The sequence below is a fragment of the Gorilla gorilla genome, chromosome 2 (assembly GCF_029281585.2).
Source record: "Gorilla gorilla gorilla isolate KB3781 chromosome 2, NHGRI_mGorGor1-v2.1_pri, whole genome shotgun sequence".
NCBI classification, from domain to species: domain Eukaryota; kingdom Metazoa; phylum Chordata; class Mammalia; order Primates; family Hominidae; genus Gorilla; species Gorilla gorilla.
Window position 1 is genome coordinate 34,681,080 of NC_086017.1, and position 17,423 is coordinate 34,698,502.

At 37.6% G+C, this 17,423-nt stretch overlaps 1 protein-coding gene across 1 annotated transcript in view; it reads left to right on the forward strand.

Annotated features, from left to right (window-relative positions):
* The window catches only part of RARB (retinoic acid receptor beta), a 767,532-nt gene that overhangs the window by 28,007 nt on the left and 722,102 nt on the right, over positions 1 to 17,423 (forward strand). The window contains exon 2 of the mRNA XM_055383341.2: positions 1,345 to 1,423. The gene's annotated coding sequence lies outside the window, so the exon portion shown is untranslated. The remainder of the gene's footprint in view (positions 1 to 1,344; positions 1,424 to 17,423) is intronic.

Sequence of the window (17,423 nt, forward strand, 5' to 3'; positions counted from 1 at the left end):
CCTCCACTGCTCGTTCACCCAGAAACATTTCGAATTAAAGAGGTTTCTAGGGTCGTCAGATAAAATTCAGAATGCCTAGCTAAATTTGAATTTTTGATACACAACAAATATATTTTTTAGCATAATTATGTCCCCAATACAAATATGTCTCAAATATTACATGGTAGATACACGTATACTAAAGATGTATTTGCTCTTTACCTGAAATTCAAATTCAACTCAGCATCCTGTATTTTTACTTGTAAATTCTGCCAACACTAGTTACTCCTCTTTAACTAATGCTGTTTCGACTTCAGTGCAGTAGCTCACACCTGTAATCCCACCACTTTGGTAGACCAAGGCGGGTGGATCATTGAGCGTAGGAGTTCAAGACTAGGCTGGGGAACATAGTGAGACCCCTGTCTCTACAAAAAAAAACAAAACAAAACAAAAAATAGCTTGAAGTGGTGGCATGTGCCTGTGGTTCCAGCTACTTGGGAGGCTGAGATGGAAGGATAGCCTGAACCCAGGAGTTTGAAGTCACAGTGGGCTGTTATTATGCTACTGCACTCCAGCTTGAGCAACAGAGCAGCAAGTTCCTGTCTCCCCGCCCCTCAACCAAAAAGGAATCTTTTGTTGTAATGGTTAAACTTTAATCAAAGAGGATCTCTGAGGCAAGTTATTTAGCTTCCCTAGCAGGAGGAAATTAACAAAACTAAATTATATTCTTTGAATAAAAGACAATTTAGAACCTAAGACTTTGCTTTCTTAAAAAATGTTAGGATTAGAAACTATTGTCATATTTCCCTAAAATTGCTGACATAGTAATTGGAGGTGTCTCTCAGTAGACCATAGAACTTATTTTATTATGTAAAAAGTGATGAAACCAAGAAGATTACAACATGTTTTTTTTTTCTTCTTATAAATCTTCACAGGCCTGATTTATAGCAGAACTTCTATCCAATCTACTTTTAATTTGCTATTGGGTCAAAGGTCCATGCTAGTGGGATGGGCACTATAATTAACGATTGCCACCTGTGTGAATTCTTTTGCATTTAAAGCACATAAGCCCCCCCCCCCCCCCCCCGAGCCCAGTTAATATGAAGCACTGAACCAAGATGGCTGTACCCTATCGTGTGATTCCCTCCTTGTGAACGGGTACAGCTTCAGTGAAGAAGTTTCAGTTTGGCTTAAGATTTAGCAAAAGAACTTGGTAGTCTCTTCATTTCAAGACGGTTAACTATGTCACATCATGGAAAGGAGGTATTGTGAAGAAGCAGGCAAAGATTTTGAATAATCTACTTTAATTTCTTTTTCTGCATTGTGATGTTTAAGACTGCTGAATGAAGACCATTGTTTTTGCAGAATCCTGAACATCATCATAAAAAGACAGTCACCAGTCCTGCTCATCTGGAGGACTGTTCTCACAATCTGCAGCAAGGAGGTATGTTCAGGTTTAGTCCTTTTAAGTTCCCTAATACTTTTTGGGAGGCCGAGGCAGGTGGATCATTTGAGGTTAGGAGTTCAAGACCAGCCTGGCCAACATGGTATAACCCCGTCCCTATTAAAAATACAAAAATTAGCCGGGCATGGTGGCACTTGCCTGTAGTCCCAGCTACTCGGGAGGTTGAGGCAGAAGAATCGCTTGAACTGGGGAGGTGGAGGTTGCGGTGAGCTGAGATCCTGCCACCGCACTTCAGCCTGGATGACAGAGCAAGACTCTGTCTCAAAAAGAAAAAAAAAAAAAGTTCCTTAATACTCTTATTAGAAGCTATGGTCAGTAATTCCCTTTGTATTCAGCCCTACCTGGTTTTTAGGATGCTTACTCCAGTTAATCAGTTCAACTCAAGGCAGCAGTTTCTTGCCAGGAGGAGCTGAGAGAAAAGAATTGAGCTGATGTCTTCCTCTATATTGCAATGTCTCTTGAAACAAGGTGGTTCTGGGAGCTTGAGAGTTTTGCTTTTCTTTGAGGTTGGGGAGAGAGTTGTGACTGAGAAAGTGGGAATGGATTCAGGGGGTGGAACTTCGTTTTAGAGCCATGTGATGAAATGTGAACTAAGTTTTTAGTACAACTCTCGTGTAGGTGTAACAAATAGTTAAACATTAGAATGCCTTCAGGTGCCATGTTATTGTACTCACCTGGAAGTTAAACAGACTCTTCTAAAGCAGCTCTCTTGCTTTAGAAGGTTTTGGTCTCAAACCTCTGTATTCTGGTGTTTCTAAATGTGATAATCTTTCTGGTTTAGTATGTTTCACAAAATGCCAGACTCAACCAATATAATCAGTATGCTTTGCTTAGTCATTAAGGTTTTCCAGGGTAAAATATGCAAAGATATTAAAATCCGAAGTGTAAGTTTTATATACTTTGGGGACTTGGAAGTTTATATCATATGTCTGCAAACATTTTCTGTAAAGGACTAGACAGTAAATATTTTAGCTTTTTGTGGGCCATATGGTCTCTGTCACATGACTCAATTCTGCCATTGTAGCAATAAAGCAGCCCTGGATAAGATGCAAAGGAGTATGGTATGTTCCAATAAAACTTTATTTGTAGACACTGAAATTTAAATTCTATATTATTCTCAGGTGTTGTAAAATATATTTTCCTTGCAATTTCTTTTCCATCTCAAAGGTTGGGAATAAAAACAAACAAAAAAAAATGGGTGGAAGGATGGATTTGGTCTACAGTTTGTAGTTTGCTGACCTACCTCTAGATCAATAAAACAAGTCAAGTTCTGTGAACCTCCACTTGGTTTGTGATGCTGCAAGGACCTTGTATTATGTTCATGTTAAACTAATCATTTCCCAAAATGAATGGGGCCCATGTCAGAGGGGTTAGTGCCTCTTTGGGGGTAGGCATCATATCTTTAGCTGCCCATTGTGGAAAAAGGGAGCAGTGGCAAATATTGAAGTCACCTGGTGCATCTTGGGTGTTGATTCTGATTGTTCTAGGAATAAACCTTTTGCATTTGGGACATTCTGCCTTCCCAGCCAGTAACCTCCCAACCTTTCTCACCTTCTCTCAGCCTTCTTTTAGTTCTTCAGCCAGTTAACAGGACATGAGAGAGCTGTCAGCTTGGTTGCTGCTTTTCAGCAGGTCATTTGGCAGAAGGTTTCTTTACATTCTGTTTTTATTGCTTCTGTGTGATTAAAGGGGTTCCTTTCAAACACACGGCAAGAGTTGTTTGACCATAGCTATTCCTCAGTGTAGGCAAACTCAAGTATAGAAAACAAACAAACCCATCCACTGCTGCTCCCTCTTACTCTCTATACACACATAAATAAATAATTTGAGGAATGCTGATTGAAGAAAAAAATCCTTTACAGAAGAGAGCATTGCATGCAGTCTTTAAATTTCTTCTAAATCATTGCAAGCGTTTTCTAAATAGAATACCCCCTAAGTATGTTGAAATTGAGACTATTTAAAAAGGAAAGCATAACTTGTGTCAGGTGGTAATGTGCTGTGTGACATTAGGTACAGAGAGGTGAAGTAACTTATCTGAGTCACTTTCTAAAAAGAGGAACTTGAACTACATGAACTCAAGGGGCTTCTTGTATACTAATGACTTAGTACACAAGTAAACTTGCTACTCAGGTTTGTTTGCTAGGAGCAATAGACTATACCATGTAGCCTAGGTTTGTATATTTTGTGAAACTCACACAATGACAAAATCACCTATTGATGCATTTCTCAGAAGGTATCCCCATCATTAAGGGATACATGACTGTCTTACATTTGGCAAATATAGTTGACCACTGAGGGTTTTCACTTGTGAATTCAACCACCACCAATGGAAAACATTTGGTGGGGGCAGGAAGTATCTGTACTGAATGTATATAGGCTTTTCCGGTCATTATTCCCTAAATAGTATAGTATAACTACTATTTACATGGCATTACATTGTATTAGGTATAAGTAATCTAGAGCTGACTTAAAGTATATGGGGAAATGTACATAGATTATATGCAAATACTATGTCATTTTATAAAGAGACTTAGCATCATGAATTTTGGTATCCTCAGGGAGCCCTGTATCAGTCCTCTATGGTACCAAAGGACAACTGTGTTTATTTCATACCTTCATCAATACAGAGAGGTGGTTCCCAAATGTCTTAGTGTAAGAACGCTTTCATATTCCTAGAAAAAAATAATCAAGGACCTCAAAGATCTATGTATACAGTTATGCCTATTGATATTTACCATATTAGGAACTAAGAGAATGATTTACTGATTTATTAAAATAATAAACTTATTCTTGTTAACATAAATAACTTGTTATATAAAAAAAAAAACCTTTCCTGAAGCAAAAAAGTTAATGAGAAGCGTGGAAGTTTTCCGCCACAGTTCTGAAGGTCTTTCTAGTGTCTGGCTTAACAGATAGTTGGGTTCACGTATCTGCTTCTGCATTCAAGCTGTAGTGATATCACACGTCATGTAGCCTCTGGAAAACTGCACTGTAACTGATGAAAGGATGAGCGTGAAAAAGACAAGTGACATTTTAGTGTTACTAGCAAAGTAGCTTTGACTTGTTGGATGCCCTGCAGGGACCACCAGGGCTCCCTGGATCACAGTTTAAGAACCACTGGTAGGGCAGTAAACCATGGACAAGCTATGTATAATTCCTTCCATGTAAGTGGATCAGCTGTCCTGCTGACCAGGCACAAACTTCTCACTGTGACTGCACTTTCGAAGTTGCTGCCTAAAGATGGTTATCAAATGACCACCTTTTAAAATCTGTAAGCTAACATTTCCAATGGTAGCACTACTACCTACGTATGAGACTCACTGCTCTTCACAACTTTACACGGTATGGCTGGAAATAGGAAAAATGAAGGAAAGAACTGCTGCTGCTGACCCACATTGCCATCAGGTGTGGGTTTGGTTTCTCACTCTTGTTATAGATTCATACTCACAGAATTTTGACTCACCAGTCATCGAGTGTTTGAGTGCTGTTAAAGGCTATAGTGATTAAAAAGTATAAGGTAGCGAATTATATGATTTTTCATCTTCAAGGAAACGAATGTCCAAAGAGGTGGGTGAATTTTCCAAGATGACCTGGTGAGGAAGTACAGTCATCCCTCCTTATCCATGTTTTTGCTTTCCACAGTTCTGGTTACCCCTGGTTAACAGGTCTGAAAATATAAGATCAGAAATCCTAGAAATAATTCATAGGTTTCCAATTGCCTGTCATTCTTAGTATTACAATAAAATCTCTGGCTCTCCTGCTTTGTCCCACCTGGGATGTGAATCTTCCTCTGTCTAGCATATCCATGCTGTATATTCTATGAGTCTGGTAGTCACTTAGCAGTCATTTCAATTATAGGTTACAAAAACTTAGCATATATAGGGTTTATATATCTACAGTTTCAAGTATCCACTGGGGGTCTTGGAATGTATGCCCCATGTGTAAGGAGTGGGCTACTCTACTAAACCTGAAGTAGAATTAAGATATCATCTTTATATTATACTGTACTATATCTGTGGTACCTGCCCTTCGGCAGCCTAGAGTTAGAAACTAAATTTAATAATCAACTAAATTTATAGAGTGTGGATTCCAAAGCAGGCCATTCAGTTACATAGACTCACAGAGGCTGGGGTCAGCTGAGAGAAATACTGGAGCTTTAGTGGGAATTGTGAGGCAAACTTTGAAGTACCTGGAGGACTTGGATGGAAACAATAATGCAGAAGAAATAATGTGGGGAAAGGCACAGAGGCAGAGATGGCCAGAAAGGAGAATAGCCCCATTAACACAGAGCATGTGCTGAAGAATAAGGAAAGAGGAGGCTGACTGATGGGGTGATGGCAGCCATACCCTGTCCAAATCAGGAGCATCCATTTTGAGATGCCTCATCTAACTGGGGCTGCAGACAAATGGCTTGTGAAAAGAGCCGTACTAACAGAGCTTTACAAGGATTCCACCCAAGATTTGGCCATTTAACTTCATGGATGAACCAACTGAGCTAACCAGCCACAGATGTTTTGTTTATAACCAGAGGAATTCATGTGAGCTTGGTGATGACAATTCCCTGTCTATAAAATGCTGATAGTTAAACAGTGATACTGTGTGAAGCACTTGGAGTCTCTATCTTGAAAGGCAGTTCTTAAGTGTAATGGTTTAATGGTCATTTAGCATGATGGGCCTTTGGAGTGTAATATTATTTGCCTGCCAGTTAAAATGGACATTTCTCAAAGTCAAAGATCATGTCAGCGTAACCTGGATTAGGGGAAGGAAAGCATCAAGAAGTGAATGCCAAAATAGAAAACAGGGAATAAGATTTCTTGTATGCCTGGCCTGTTCATAAATCCAATTTAATCAGAGAACACCACTAATTTTCACTGACTGGGGGAGGGGGAAATTTTCTATTAAGCAACAAGTTTGACTTTTTTTTTTTTTTTAAAGGAATGCTGCTTTATCTTCGCTTTCCTCCTGTCATTAGACTAACACTTTTCTGATCTTATTTGATAAACTCTTACTTCACTGATAAAATCGAGATTATGAAAATAAAGAAGCTGAACTTCTTGCCCACCCAGAAACTTCTGTATCTATGTTTCCATTCCTCCTGCCCATGTGTGAGGATGGAGGCATACCTTCTCCTGTTCAAGGCCCGCCCCTCCCTGGGGCTCTTGGCGCCACCTTATCTCAATGTCCTACCAATCCCAATTCTTCATTAACCCTGACTTGTATATTTTCAATCTGTCTCTGCCCATGAATGTGATTTTCTGCCCTAAGCTTAGAAATGTAGACAAGTTTCACTAACTTTTGCTCCTCTATCCTTCTTTTGCTGCACTTGCACTGAGCTTACTTGTTTCACCCATAACACTGAACTTTGAGCATGCACACAGTCACTGATGTTCTGATTGCAGGCATGATGGCATTCAAGTTGTATAACACGGCAGGGGCTGGAACTGTTTGTATCCAGGTTCTGTCCTCCTCTGATGTCAGACACACCATCCATCCTTTGCTGTGTTTATCTTATCGACCTGGTTCCTTGTTCTTTTCCTTTGCCATTCAGTGTTGTTCCTTTGCGTTTTTTCTTCCTTTGCTGTCCAGTGTTGGTAGGCCTCTGGATACTTCCCTGGCTCTCTTCCTTGCTTAGGCTCCATGTGTTGCTGGGGCAATGTTGTTTGCACATGCCATTTTAGTAAGCACCTTATTCTGTCTTCTGAATCTATACTTCCAGCCCTGCTGTTTCCTTCGAGTTCCAGAACCAGGTGTTCAACTCAGACTCACTGTCTCATATCCAAACTCAGTTTACTCTTCAACCTTGTTCCTTCTTTATTGCTAGTCTCAACTCCTGGCATCAAACTCCACAGACTATGGCTGGTAGGCCCAAATCCAGGCTGCTAATGTTTTGTAAATGATTTTTTGGAATATGGCCACAGCTATTATTTTTTAAGTTTTTTTTTATGCTCTAAAAAAGATCATGTTGCCTGCAAAGACTAAAAAATTTACTATCAATCTTTTACAAAAAATTTTTGCCAACCTCTATCCCAGAACATCAAAAGCATTTGGAAGGTGTGTGAAAACACAAATTGCTAGGTAGTATTTCTAAAGTTTTTGATTCAAGTTATTTGCATTTGTAATAACTTTCCAGGTAATGCTAGTCAAGGAACTGTACTTTGAAAAGACTCTTGTTCACAATTGTATTGTCATTCGCTTTCCTCTCCTAAATAGGTATTAAATCTCTCGTCTCCGTCGAATCTATTCTCTTCAGTGCTGCCAAAAGGTTTTTCCAGAAATACATGTCTGCCTATTATATGACAAGTTCTGAGGGTCCCTTCATTACCTACAGATAATATTCATCAACTTGAATAAATTATAGGCGCTAATAAAAGGTTGAGGACCACAGTATTATATGCATGAACTATAGGAGTCCCTTAGTATACAAGAGGAATTTGTTCCAGGACTTCCTGTGTATACCGAAATTTACGTGCACTCAAGTCTCACAGTTGGCCCTGTACACCTGCATATGCAGTGTTTTCCATCCAAGCTGAAAAAAATATACATGTAAGTGGATGCTTGCAGTTTGACCCATGTTGCTCGAGGGTCAACTGTATTTTTTTATGCCAAGCATCTTCAGCATTGACTCATTGAATCCTCACAATACCCAGTGTAGTAGAAACTTCTGTTATCCCCATTTTCCAGATGAGCAAATCTAACTTCAATAACAATGTCATGTAACAGGAAGGCTGTGAAATGAGAATTCGAACCCAAGCAGTCTGGTTCCAGAGACCGTGTTTTACTGAGTCTCACATAGCACTCTTCCACCTCTCTGTCCCGTGGTGATTTTCTTATATTTATTATAACTTAATACGTACAAATGTAAACCTAGATATATTTTTCTATGTTAATAGTTCTTGTACAACTATAAAACCAAAGTGAATACAAACACAGTTTGAGTAAAATCTAAATTAACATTAAATTGATGTGACACACCACTGCGGTCTTACTGAATATTGTCTATTGCAGCATGAATGGGTGTTGATTTGCTACAGTGAGGTTATTGTGGCTTTGACCTAATTGTGCAGCCTGAGACATGTTGGGTCAGTTATTACATTTTTTTCAAACACTTGCGAAACTTTTATTTTTATACCATAATATAATGACATTTGGCCTGAATATGCCACACAAATATTAAGTTGACCTCTTTCCCCCTAATTAAGCTATTTCTAGGTAGTACAACTTAATCCACACCATCAAAAGTAAAACATTGGTCCTGAATGCCACTGGGATTCTGGATTTTAAGGTGGTTTGCTGACCCCAATCTGAGGAATGCTGGCCCCAGGATGAAGTCTAACTCCTAGGCTGACGTTCAATTCCCTTCACACCTGATCCTGCCAACCTCTCATTTCATCTCTTACCATTCTCTTATGCTTTCCATTTTACCAGTCCTAATGGCTTGTAATTCCAGGAACTGTCTCATCCCCCCACGCTTTTGCACATACCATTTCTCTGAGTGACTACCTTGTCCAGTCCTCAAGCCCACACCTCAAATCCACTCTACTCTCAACTCCTCTTCATCCTTTAAAATTCTACTTTAGCATAGAAGCCTCATAAACTATTTAAACTGACATGTATACAGGGAAAGAAGCTAATGACCCGTTGTAACACAAGGCAAGGCACTCTGGATTGTCTTTTCTCATGCACGCATGGTTCCAGATGAATTCCAGCATGCCGCACAGCATGGTTTAAGAAATAGGCTTCGTGGGGGGAATGGGAAAACTGACAAAGCCAGAATCAGCAAGAGAAGGGAATATGTGAGCTCCCAACCTCCCTCACTGGCCAAGGGGCTTCCAGGTCTTAGTTATCTGCAGGCCTCACAGTATGTGGGTTTTTCTTCCAAATGCAAGTATTCTTTCCTTCTTGCTTTTCAGTTTGTAACTGCCCAATGAGTTCTTCTTGCCCACTGCCCAGATAGAGCTGATTTATCACATCAGGAGAATTGAAATAAAGAGTTTTACACATGTAGAGCTGGTTAAAGGGGAGAGCAGGGTTTTATTATTCAAATCAGCCTCCCCAAGGATTTGGAAGCTAGGGTTTTTCAAGGATAGTTTGGGGGGAGAAAGGGAGAGTGACTAGGCAGTGGATGCTTGCTGATGATTGGGGGTACAATCACAGGGGTGTGGGAAATGGTCTTCATTTGGTGGGGTTACAGGAGGGTCTGGGGGTCCAAGTGGAGCCATTGGTCATCAGATATGCAAAAAACCTGAAAAGGCATCTCAAAAGGCCAAGCTTAGGTTCTACAATAGTGATGTTATCTGTCAGAGTAGTTGGGGAAGTTTATATTTTTGACCTCTGGAATTATGGCTGGCAATTGTTTATGTCTACACCTTAGCAGAATTTGTGTTTCTCTCATCCTTCTAGCCTTACAAAGGTGGTTAAGTTTTGGGGAGGGGCTATTATCATTTAAAACTATAAACTAAATAGCTCCCAAAGTTAGTTTGGCCAAGCCCAGGAATAAATAAGGGCAGTTTGAAGGCTAAAGGCAAGATGGGAGTTGGTTAAATGAGATCTTTCACTGCCACAATTTTCTCACTATGAATAATTTTTGCGAAGGCAGCCTCACTTTCCTAGGAAAAGCTTGAGGGAGGAAACTTCTTAGTGGAAAACAAGTCAGGCTAGCTTGGCACCAAGCGGACTCAATTTTGAAGTAATGACTGTTCATATAGTTGTCTCAGAAACCCTTGCTGCCTAGCACCTGGACACCTTAAAGCCCAGTGGAAATTACTTACCCTTCTGTAGGGGAGGGAGCCTTTGGTCTCATGGGAAGAAAACTTTGGGTGCAGGCCCCTTTCCTGGCAGAAGTGAGGAGTGTGCTCAGTGTTGAAGCAACTCAGAAGGAGACCTCAGGGTCGTTTTTGTGTATACTTGCTCATGCCTCTATCCTCTTCTTGTTCAGGTCCTGCCAGAGTTTTAGTGGTCCATTAAGTTGAAAAATCAACTTTGGAAATTCTCTTAAGAAAAGCCCACAAAAACAACAAAAGGAAATGGTAGACACTTGGGAAATTTTCATTGACTGCCATTGAGTTCAAGTCAACCATAGGCAGATTTCAAGTTGACTGTGAAATGATTCCCCATTGAGATAAAAGTGCTCACTGAGATAACAGATGCCCATATTGAAGTGATCAGGGTTGGAGATGATTCATCCTTACTAAGGAAAATGCAATTCCATATCTCTGGACGGCTTGCAGAAAAAACGGGGCTTGATATCCGAGTTGTAAGAACTATCTGTGAAATTACAATAATTTTCCTGGGGCTGTGTTAGCACTTACTCTTCAATCTTTTTAATGTAGGTTCAATAAAACAGTATGAAATGCATGTGTTACATGTGAGTGTTAGCCTGTTTTAAAATCTGTCCAGATGCTATTGTCTGGATATAGAAAATCTAGGTTTTAGAGATCAAAATAATTAATTTAATACACAACAAGAATAGAAGACACCTCAGAAACACACTTGTACAAATGATGCCAAACTTACTTAGTATTTAATCCATTTATAAGGCTGATAAGGCTTTTAAAAAGTGAATTCTTTTCAAAATACTTTATATATTAACTCTGTCGTGGCTACTTTCCATTTCTATTTCTGTGAAACGAGAACTCAATACTCTTGTAAACAAACAACAACAAAAAAAATGTTAAGGCTCTTTAACCATCTGCATGGACTCCTCCTCTTGGCCAGGGGCATCCCAAAGTTAAACTGAAAAATATAGTTCAGGCCATGGTGGGAAGGTGGGTGTGGTTGGACATGCCTCATTATATCCTCTTCCCTTTTGGAATTACTTGGTATAACAGACTTTTTAGGTATAATAAGAAACATTTACAATCTGTTCTCTCTGAAGCCTGCTACCTGGTGACTTCACTTGTGTGATAAAACCTTGGTCTCCACAACCCGTTATCTTAACCCAGACATTCCTAAGTCATAGACAATAACTTTTTGAATCAATTGCTAACAGAAAATCTTTATCTACCCATGACCTGGAAGTCCCACCCTGCCACTTCCAGATGTCCTGCCTTTCTGGGCCAAACCAATGTACACTTTATATGTATTTAATTTATGTCTCATGTTTCCCTAAAATGTATACAATTAAGCTGTACTCTGACCACCTTGGGCACATGTTCTCAGGATCTTCTGAGGGCCATGTCAAAGGCCTTTGGTGACTCATGTTTGGCTCAGAATAAATCTCTTCAAATATTTTAGAGTTTGACTCTTTTCATCAACACCCTTCATGTTGTCTCTCTCTCATCCAGGAAACTCAGAATAATTCTCAATAAGGTATAGTCTCTTATTCATTTATGTATGATGTTATTTTAAATGTCTTACACAGAATGTACAATTAAAATCACTAATAGCAACTAAAGTCTTCATGTGTGAGATTTTTCATAATGTGTCTTAAGTTGGTTTACAAATCTGGTCAACTTTAGTATTTGTGTATAATATTTTGATGTATTGGAAAAAGATTTTAAAGGAAGTACAATCAGCATATTTCTAGAGTGTAGAATTTATGGTTTTCACATAAATGTAAAATTAAGGCAAATCAAATTATGCTTCCTGATTTTTAGAAAATTAAAACACTTATTTTCTTTTGATTCAATAATTATAACAAGCTTGATGTGGAAAATATAAAAAATAGAGTAAAACTCTGAAGGAGAGAATGAATCCCTTCACAAAACTAGTTTTACAAAATGCATATACATATGAATTATTCCCTCCCCCAATTAGAATCATATTGTAAATTGACAGTTCTATGAATTTCTTGTCGTTATTCTTTGGAATTGTGATGTTTAAATACCTGCATAATACTTCATCATACAGACATAGCGTAGCATATTCATTCTCTTTTGTTAGACCTTAAAATATTTTTAAATTTTTTGCATTTTATAAATAAGCAGTAAACATAATTGTATTTCTGTTTATCCTCTCTTCCTAACAGAACTTTAGCAACACTCTTGAATTTTGTGTTAATCATTCCCTGGTTTATCACTTTGCTATTTGTGTGCAAGCTGAAACAATAGATTGTGTATGAGTATTCCAGTTTTATACGTTCATCAGCCTTTTATATTGTGAAACTTCATTTTTCCGTACTTAGTAAGGAAAACCTCATTTTAGTTTTAGTTGGCATTTACTAATTTACTAATTAGGTTGTATTATCACTTCATGTTCAGTGAACATTTATGCTGCATTTTTCCATGAAACACCTGTGATATTTTTCTGTTGATTTCTAAAAGTTCTTTATATATCCTGGAGACTAATCTTTGTTAATTACTTGTGTTGCAAGTATCTTCTCCCAGTTTGAAGCATGTCTTCTAACTATCTTTATGGTGTCTTTTGATGAATACAGTTTATTAATTTTAATGCATTCTAATTTATTTTCTTTTATGACCAATCTCTTAAAAATAGAAATATTGTTTTCCTATGAACATCTTTAAATCTTGTCTTTCACATAATTCATTTGGAATTGATGTCTGTAACTGATGTGAAGGTAGGGATTCTGTTTTTCCATAATAGGAAAACTAATTGTTCCAACACTATTTTATAGTCCAAACTTATCTCACTAATAGTGTTTCTGTCATAAGTCAAATTTCTGTATGTATTTTTCTGGGCTCTTAGTTATGTTTTATTTTTTATAAATTTATATCAACACTGCTTTGTTTAATATTTCTTTATACTAAGTCTTGATTTCTGGCAGTGTAAGCCTTCTACCTATAGAATTAATTTTTATATCCAGAAACTTTAGAAACTAATTATGTTAATCATTTGATTGTAGCATTTTGGGGATCATATTATCTGTGATTCTTGTTCTCTCTCACTCATTTTGCCCTGCATGTATGTCTTTGGTGGAGGTGTGGATGAGTACTTTTTACTGCACTGATTAAGAACTCTAGTACACTTAAAATATGTGTACATAATAGGCACATATATTTACAGGATGTGTGCAATGTTTCTATATAGGCATACAATGTGTGATAATCACATTGGGGTAATTGGGAGATCCATCACCTCAAGCGTTTGTCAACTCTTTGGGTAAAGAACATTCTAATTCCCTTCTTTTCATTGTCTTAAAATATACAGTACGTTATTGTTGATTATATTAACCCTGTTGTGCTTTTAAATACTAGATCTTATTCTATCTAACTATATTTTTGAACCTCCTCATTCCCTTTCCCATCCTCTGGTAACCATCATTCTACTCTATCTTTATGAGTTCAGTTGTTTTAATTCCATGAGTTCAGGTTTAATTGTTAGTACACTTTTTAATAGAACTTATGTTGATGACCAACCTTGTCTTCTTTATAATTTGTAAGAGAATTTTTAACCAGCATGTTTGAAGTTTTTTATACAGTAACCCCTTATTAGGTTAAGGAAATTCACTTCTATTCCTAATTTTCAGAGAATTTTTATTTTAGTTGTTGATGTTAATGTCTTTTTAAAGAATATATATTGAGACGACATAGTTTTAAAGTCTCTTGATGGTCAATCAAATGGTCAATTCTCACTCCATCCTATTTTAGCTATCAACCTCTGACAAACTTCGTTAGTCCTTCTTGACACAATTTTCATTTGGGTTTTAGGGCCTTCCCCCGCTACCATGTCCTACATTTCCTCTTCTCAGTGATTGCTCCTTTTCACGCACCCCTCTAGGTCTTCTTCTCCCAAAATCTGTAGATTGAATGTCCCAGGGCTCAGTTCTTGGACTTTACTCATTTATCAACATTTACATTCTTGGCTTTTATGCTAACATCTTCTAAGTTTGTCTTGCATTCAGTGTCTTCGCCTAAACACCAGATTGGATATCCAGCTTCTACTTAGTATCTCTAGTTGAATGCCTAGTACATATCTCAAATTTAACAAGTCTAAAACTAAACTCCTTATCTGTCTTCTGAACACACCCCAGACCTGCACCATGTATGGCTTCTCAGTTTCTGTTATTGGTGACTTTATTCCTTAAACTAATCAGAACAAAACCTTGGGATTATTCTATACTCCTTTTTCTTTATTGCCTCACTAGTAATCATTCAGGAAATCCTATTAGCTCTTCTTTCAAAATAGATGCAGAATCTTATCCCATCTCACCACTTACCCTATCATCACCCTGGTCTGATCCACGGTCATCTCTTGACTTTGAAAAGGGGCCTGCTTTGTTCCCTTACCCCTCTACAAACTATTTTCAACATAACCTTTTAGTGTTTCTTGTAGAGAGTAAGTTAGGTCATGACACTTCTTAAAGTCCTCGAATGATTCCCCATTTCACTTAGACTTAAAGCCAGAATCCTTAGAATGGCCTACAAAGACATACAAGGAACTTCAACTTCCACCACTTCCAACATACCCCCTTTCTGATTTCCTCCACCATTACCATTATCCCCCTTGCACACCGTGGCAGCCTCACTGTCTCAGTGCTATGTCTTGAGCACAGAAGGCAGGCTTCTGCCTTGCTGCCTTTGTTTCAGCTCTTCTATCTGGAATGTTCTTACCTAATCCACTTGCCTAATCCCCCCATCTATGTCAAGTCTTCACACAAATCTCACCTTCTCTATTATTCCATTTTACCTTGCTATAAAGGAATACCGGAGACTGGGTAATTTATAAAGAAAAGAGGTTTATTTTGGCTTACAGTTCTTCATACTATACAAGAAGCGTGGTGCCAGTATCTGCTTTAGGTGAGAACCTCAGGAAGCTTCCAACCATGGTGGAAGGTGAAGGGGGAGCAGTTGTGACACATGCTGAAAGAGCCAGCAAGAGAGGGAGGAGGGGGTGCCAGCCTCCATTAAACAACCAGCTCTCACATGAACAGATAGAGTGAGAACCCCCTCATTACCACAGGGAGGGCACCAAGCCATTCATGAGGGGTCCGCTCCCATGACCCAAACTTCTACCACCAGGCCCCAACTCTAACACTCAGGATCACATTTCAACATGATATTTGCAGAGGACAAACATCTGAACTATAGCACCTACTCTGTATAGACTTCTCTACCCTATGTAATATTACAGACTTCACACACATGCACATCCCTTACTCATCCCTGCGCTTTGACTCTCACTTACTGTCCTGTTTTCACACCAGTTATTTTCTAACGTCTTGTATCAGGAATCAGCAAACTTTTTCTAAAGGCCAAACAAAATTTTCAGCTTTGTGGACCATACATCCTCTTTTACAGCTATTCAACTCAGCTATTCTAGCATAAAAGCAGTTATAGCACAGACAATACGTTTTTTAAAAAGTGGGGCTATATTCCAATAAAAGTTTATGAAAACAGATGACAAACTAGATTTGGCCCATGCACTGTGCTAATTGAAACCTGTTCTACATTTGATTTATTATGCTTATCTTTTTGTAAGATTAGAATTATCTCTTATGTCAATGAATAGCTTATAAAACCATCTAGGCCTAGAATTTTCTTTGTGAACATACTTTTTCTTCAATTTCATTAATGGTTATATGACCTCATTTAACTTCATTTAACTTCGTTAATGGTTATAGGACCATTTAGGAATTTCAGTTCTTCTTGAGTCAGTTTTATTTATATATAAATTGTTACAATTATCTTTTTAAATCTCTATACTTCTTATCAGTTGTCTTTTATCCTAAACATTAATATATTATTCCATTCTTGTTTCTTACTTATTCTTGACAGAGATTTTACTGTGTTTTTCTTTTTTAGTCTTCTCAGGGGACCAAATGGATTGTGGGTTCTCTCTACAGTAAGTTTTTTTAATTCATCAATTCCTGTCTGTATTTTTATTTAATACTTTTTTATTTGGGTTTATGCTTTCTGCATAAATTGTTATTTATCAGCCTTCCCTTTTTTTTTCTATATATGCATATAACTTACAGCTATAAATTTTCCCCAAATGAGTGACTTTACTTCATCCCACATATTTGGACGCATGTGGCATTATTATTTGTTTATCTTTGAATATTTTTATGTCTTTGATACCTACTTTTGACAATCGGGTAAGGGGTCTTTTTACATTTCTAAGTGTAGTTTAAAGAATTTTATTGATGCTTAAATTGTACAGTTAGCCCTTTGTACCCATAGGTTTTGCATCCATGGATTCAGCCAACCACAGATCAAAAATGTTCAGGGGAAAAGTTAAAAATAGCAAAGCAACAAAATACCAATAAAAATATAGTATAACAACTATTTACATAGCATTTAAATTGTGTTAGGTATTATAAGTAATCTAGAAATGATTTGAAATATATGAGAAGAGGATGTGTGTAGGTTATATGCAAATACTACTCCATAGGAACTTGAGCATTCATAAATTTTGGTATTGGAGGGTCCTGGAACCAATACCCCATGGATATAAAGGGATGACTACTTTCATCAGAGAATAGAACAATATGGTACTACTGATTCTTTGAAATTGGTTGAGACTTGCTTTATGGCCCAGCATGCAGTTCAATTTTATTATTTTCTGTATTTGTATGAAATGTATACTGTTTTGTGCTAAGAATGTTCATTAACTCAACCCTATTAATTTTGTTCCTCATTGGTGATTCTTTTTATCTGCTGATTTATTGATTACTAAGATTTGTTAGAATCTCCCAGGATGATGACTTTCTTTCCTCATATAGTTGCATTATAATGCCCTTCAGATATTTCAAAGCCAGGTTAACAGGTACAGATAAGTTTACGTACAGCTTGTTTTATCTTCCTGGTGAAGTAACTCTCAACATGTTGCTGTGATTCTCTGTATTGCTAGTCATGCTTATTATCATGAAATCTATTAATATAGCTTTATAGATCATTTTGATTAGATTTTGACTCATTTCTTTTCTATTTTCTACTTCCAATTTTATTTTGCCTCTTTACATAGCTTTTTTTTTTTTTTTTTTTTTTTTAGACTTAATGTCATGTAACTGGATTTTAGCAGTCTTTAGTTTTACTTAATGTAGTTCATTTATGTTCATAGCAGTTACCACAATTTTAAGTTG